Source organism: Canis lupus, chromosome X, assembly GCF_003254725.2.
Source record: "Canis lupus dingo isolate Sandy chromosome X, ASM325472v2, whole genome shotgun sequence".
In the NCBI taxonomy this organism is placed as follows: Eukaryota; Metazoa; Chordata; class Mammalia; order Carnivora; family Canidae; genus Canis; species Canis lupus.
The window spans coordinates 48634478-48640090 of record NC_064281.1 but is presented as its reverse complement, the minus strand read 5'-3'; the positions used below and the strand labels follow the sequence as shown (position 1 = coordinate 48640090).

At 39.4% G+C, this 5613-nt stretch overlaps 1 pseudogene; it reads left to right on the top strand.

Moving 5' to 3' along the window:
* Positions 1-3130: 3130 nt before the first annotated feature.
* LOC112664259 (ubiquitin-conjugating enzyme E2 E3-like) lies at positions 3131-3831 on the top strand (annotated as a pseudogene).
* The last annotated feature ends 1782 nt before the right edge of the window (positions 3832-5613 follow it).

Genomic DNA, 5613 nt, shown 5'->3' with positions numbered 1-5613 from the left:
AAGGGAAAGGGATTAACGGGCAGCCCGGGTGGCTCAGTGGTTTAGCACTGCCTTCGGCCCAGGGTGTGATCCTGGAGACCCAGGATCGAGTCCCACGTCGGGCTCCCTGCATGGAGCCTGCTTCTCCCTCTGCCTGTGTCTCTGCCTCTCTCTCTCTCTCTGTGTCTCTCATGAATAAATAAATAAAATCTTTAAAAAAAAAAAAAGAAAGGGATTAAATGGGAAAGGAGAGAAAATGAGTGGGAAATATCAGAGAGGATGACAGAACATGAGAGACATCTAACTCTGGGAAAGGAACGTAGGGTAGTGGAAGGGGAGGTGGATAGGGGGATGGGGTAGCTGGTTGCCAGGCACTGAGGGGGGACACTTGACGGGATGAGCACTGTGTGATAGGCTATATTTTGGCAAACAAAACTCCAATAAAAATATACAGAAAATAAATACATAAATAAATAAATAAAATAAGAAAAGGAAAGAAAAAAAGATCTAAGAAAAATTTAACACCTCTGATATCCTAGATTATTAAATAATAAAAATCTCAGATCAAACCCCCCAAATCCACACTAAAAAACTAAAATAAATGAGCAAACTCAACATAAAGAAAGCAGAGGGAAGGAAAACTATTATATTATGATAGAAATAAAATAGAGAAAAAAATGCAAAAGAAGAAATTTTTAAAAACTCGGTTTCTTGAATTAAAATTTTTTCAAATTGACAACATTTTGCTAGGCAGTCAAATGAAAGAGAGAGCTGGGGGGAAGGAGGGAGAGAGAGGGACAAAATTTTTTTTGTTGTTTATTTATTCATGAGAGACACACAGAGTGAGGCAGAGACACAAGCAGAGGGAGAAGCAGGCTCCATGCAGGGAGCCCGATGTGGGACTTGATCCCAGGACTCCAGGATCACGCCCTGGTCCGAAGGCAGGCGCTAAACTGCTGAGCCACCCAGGGATCCCTAAACAATGTTTTAAACATTTGGGTTTTTTTTAAAGATTTAATTTTTGTATTTGAGACACAGAGAGAGTCACAGAGATAGCAAGAGAGAGCAGGAGCTGATGGGAGAGGGAGAAATAGGTTCCCCACTGAGCAAGGAATCTGATGTGGGGCTAGATCCCAGGACCCCATGATCATGATCTGAGCCAATGGCAGATGCTTAACCAACTAATCCACCCAGCCTCCCCCCATTCCGCCCCAAAGAGACCCATATTGAGACACACTTCAATAGTAGAAAGTCAAATGAAAAAAGAAAGCCTTGAAAGCAGCAAGAGAAAAGTGATGTGTCATGTACAAAGGAGCTTTTATGAAGTTATAAGCAAAAACCATGCAGGCCAGAGGCAGTGAGGTCATATATTTAAAAGATGAAAGAACAAAATTTCAGCCCAGAGTACAGATATAGGTAAACCTGTGCTTCAGAAATGAAGAAATTATAGCCTTCCTGGAGAAACAAATGATGAGGGAATTCATTAAGTCTAGAGTTGCTTTATGAGAAATGTTGAATTCAAATTGAAATAAAAGGACACAAGATAAAAACATGAAGCCATATGAAAATATAAAATTTTCAGATGAAGTAAATATATGAATAAATAGAGAATCTTGTATATGCCAATTTTGGTGTGTTTAATTCTGGAATATAATTTCAAAACCAAAGCCATAGAAAGCACTGAAAATATATGTAATGAGTACATAAAATATAAAAATGTAGTTTGTGTTATCAATAACATAAAGTCGGTGGGGCAGCACTGTAAAGAACAGTTTCCATGTGATTGAAATTGAGTTCCTATTCATTTTAAATATATTGTTCTTTCAGATATTTTATATATTTCTCATACCACAAAGAAAATGTATATAGAATACACATAAAAGGAGATGAGAAGAGAGTCAAGGCACAACACTAGAAAAGTAACAAAATATAAAGGAAATCAGTTAGAGAGGAAATGAGGACCAGAAAACATACCAAGTATATAGAAAACAATTAAGATAATGACAGTAGTAACTATTTCACCATCAATAATTATTTTAAATGTAAGTGGATTAAACTCCTGAATAGAAAACACAGATGGGCATAATATTGTTTTTTTTAAAAGGGACTTAAAGGGGCACCTGGGTGCCTCAGTGGTTGAGTGTCTGCCTTTGGCTCAGGTCATGGTCCTGGGATCCTGGGATCGAGTCCCACATAGGGCTCCCCACAGGGAGTCTGCTTCTCCCTCTGCCTGTCTCTCTCTCTCTCTCTCTCTCTCTCTCTCTCTAAGGATGAAAAAAATCCTATGCCAATGGGAACCACAAGCAAGCAGGGGTCTGATAATATCAGACAACACAGACTTTAAGTTCAACAGAAAATACAAAGAAGGACATTATATAATAAAAGAGTTAATTTACCAGAAATATATAATAATAAATGTATATGCACCAAATATCAGAACCAATAAACAAATGAAGCAAACATTGATAGAATTTAAGGGAGAAAAAGACAAGAACACAACAATAAAGGAGACTTTAATAATCACATTGAATAATGGATGGAACAACCAAACAAAAGATCAATAAAGAAGCAGAAGACTTAAAAAACACTATTGAACAATTGGACTTAATAAACATATAGAAAAGCAGAATACATAATCTACTCAAGTGCATATGCAATATTCTCCAATATAAACCACATATTAAGCCACAGAACAAAATTAAAAAGATGGAAATAATACAAAATACCTTTTTTTAAACCATAATGGAATGAATCAGTAGCAGACAGAAAACTGAGAAATTCACAAATACGTAGAAAGTAAACAATACAGTATTCAACAACTGATAGACTGAAGAATTGAAAATAGGACTTATAAAACATATTGAGAAAACAAAACAAAACAAAATCTACCAAATCTTATGGAACACAGTAAAAGTAGTGCTACGACAGAAGTTGATAGCTGTGACCACTTATATTTAAAAAGAATCATCTCCAATCAAAAATCCAAAGCTATCGTCACAGAAGTAAAAAAAAAAAGGAAATGTTAACCCAAATCTACAGAAAGTAATAATATTAGAGCAGAATCAACCAAAGAGAAGAAAAATTTAAAAAAACTAAGTAGGCTTGGTAGCGGCGTGTGAGCGGGCCAGGCAGGCGGCCGAGTTTTCCAAGAAATAACTTCACCAAGATGTCCAGTGATAGGCAAAGGTCCAATGATGAGAGCCCCAGCACTGGCAGTGGTAGTTCAGATGCAGACCAGCGAGACTCGGCCGCTCCAGAACCTGAAGAACAAGAAGAAAGAAAACCTTCTGCCACCCAGCAGAAGAAAAACACCAAACTCTCTAGCAAAACCACTGCTGTTATCCACTAGTGCTAAAAGAATTCAGAAGGAGCTAGCTGAAATATCTCTTGATCTTCCTCCTAACTGCAGTGCTGGGCCTAAAGGAGATAACATTTATGAATGGAGATGGACTATACTTGGTCCACCAGGTTCTGTATATGAAGGTGGTGTGTTTTTTCTGGATATCACTTTTTCATCTGATTATCCATTTAAACCACCGAAAGTTACTTTCTGCACCAGAATCTATCACTGCAACATCAACAGTCAGGCAGTCATCTGTCTGGACATCCTAAAAGACAACTGGAGTCCTGCTTCGACTATTTCAAAGATTTTGCTGTCGATTTGTTCTCTTTTGACAGATTGCAACCCTGTGGATCCTCTGGTTGGAAGCATAGCCACTCATTATTTGACCAACAGAGCAGAACATGACAGGATAGCCAGACAGTGGACCAAGAGATATGCCACATAATTTACAGAACTTGTATGCAGTGTGAAGGAGTGGAAGGCCCCTTCCCACTATGCTGCAAGTCTTTATAGCTTTTACAATACGGACTTCTGTGTAAATGTTATACTGATTCCTTTTGTTGTTGTTATACTGATTCTACTCTCTGCCTTTATCCTTTGGAGACTGGGAGACTCCCCAAAAAGGTAAATGCTATCAAGAGTAGAACTTTGTAGCTGTAGATTAGTTATGTTTAAAATGCCTACTTGCAAGTCTTGCTTCTTTGGGATATCAAAATGTATTTTGTGATGTACTAAGGATACTGGCCCTGAAGTCTACCGAATATTATAGTGCATTGTAGCCTAATTCTTTATCTATATGAAGTTATAAAAGTAGCCGTAGTTGACTAGGAATTATGTCATTTGTATTAAACTCAGATCTATTTGTGAATATGTGGTTCATGTGTTGTGAGAAATGTTGTACCTTTTACCTTTGTCAGTTTGTAATGAGAGGGTTTCCTTTTACCCTTTGTAGTTCAGAGAGCACCTGATGTATCATCTCAAACACAATAAGCATGGCATAGTTTCCTGTCGTAATATTTTAAGTCACTCCTGTTAGAGGGTGTGTCTGAGATGATTGTTGATGAAATAAAAATGTGGATATGAAGACTGACTATTAAGGACGAGTACGAATAAATGAATTGTTAAATTGAAAAAAATAAGTAGGCTTTTTGAAAAGATCACTAAAACTGACATCAGTGAGATTAACAACTACAAAAAACAAAACAAAACAAACAAAAAAACAAGACCCAAATACTAAAATCAGAAATGGAAGAGGAGTTATTACCACTGAGGTCACAAGGAAGAAATAAAGCAGTATAAGGAAATACTGTGGAGGAGAGGTTGAAGATGGCAACAGAACAGGATTACCTTAGGCTCATCTCTTTCCTCAAACACAACTAGATAACTATCAAATCATTCTAGATACCCCAGAAATCAATCTGAAGCCTGACAGAAGAAACTCCACAACTAAAGGAAGAGAGGAAGCCACACTGAAGAAAGTAGAAAGTGCAGAGACATGGTTTAGGGGAGAAATGGATCTTGGGTGCTGTAGATTGGGCTGGGGGGAGCGGGGGATTGGGGGTAAGAGAGCAAGAGTGAGAGCAGAACGAGAGCGAGAGACAGAGAGAGAGAGAGAGAAAGGGAGGAGCACAAAATGGAATGCAAGAGGAGAACATTTCCCCAAAGCCATTGGCAGGGAAAATGAGAGGAGAGGGGCTGATTTTCATCAGTTTTTCAAACAGCAGGGCGTAAAGACTGGAGTTTTAAAAGTCACCAGGCTTGGCTGAGACAGAACCCTGAGGGCAGGGTTCTGCCCTACTCCTGGAGAGAAGGTGGGCAAATAATACTGGGGCAGACACTGTGGAAACAGCAATCTGGAGAATGCCTGGGGCTACACAGAAAGGAGAGGCAGCATTCAGGGATTGGCCCCTTAAGACACAGGACATTTCCAATGCCTACCCCTCAGCATAATCACAAAACCACCTGCAGTAAGCAGTGCAAGCACCAATGCGGGTGTCCTAACCTGCTCACACCAAGTCCCACACGCTTGCAGTCATGCAAGACTGCCCCTCTTGGTCAAGCTTGCCTCAGTCCCAGTGTGGCAGGCCCCTTCCCCCAGAGGACCAGCTGAAACCTCCACCCACACCATATCCCTTGAACAGAATTCTACACAGCTTCAAATCTAGTCGAAATAGCATTGGGTCTCATTTCACAAGCAGACCAGAGTACATTTAGTTAAAATTCACCACACCGGCCGAGGACCAAACACTGCCACTACAGGCAAGGAGAGTCTCTGCAGAAGACCACCCTGA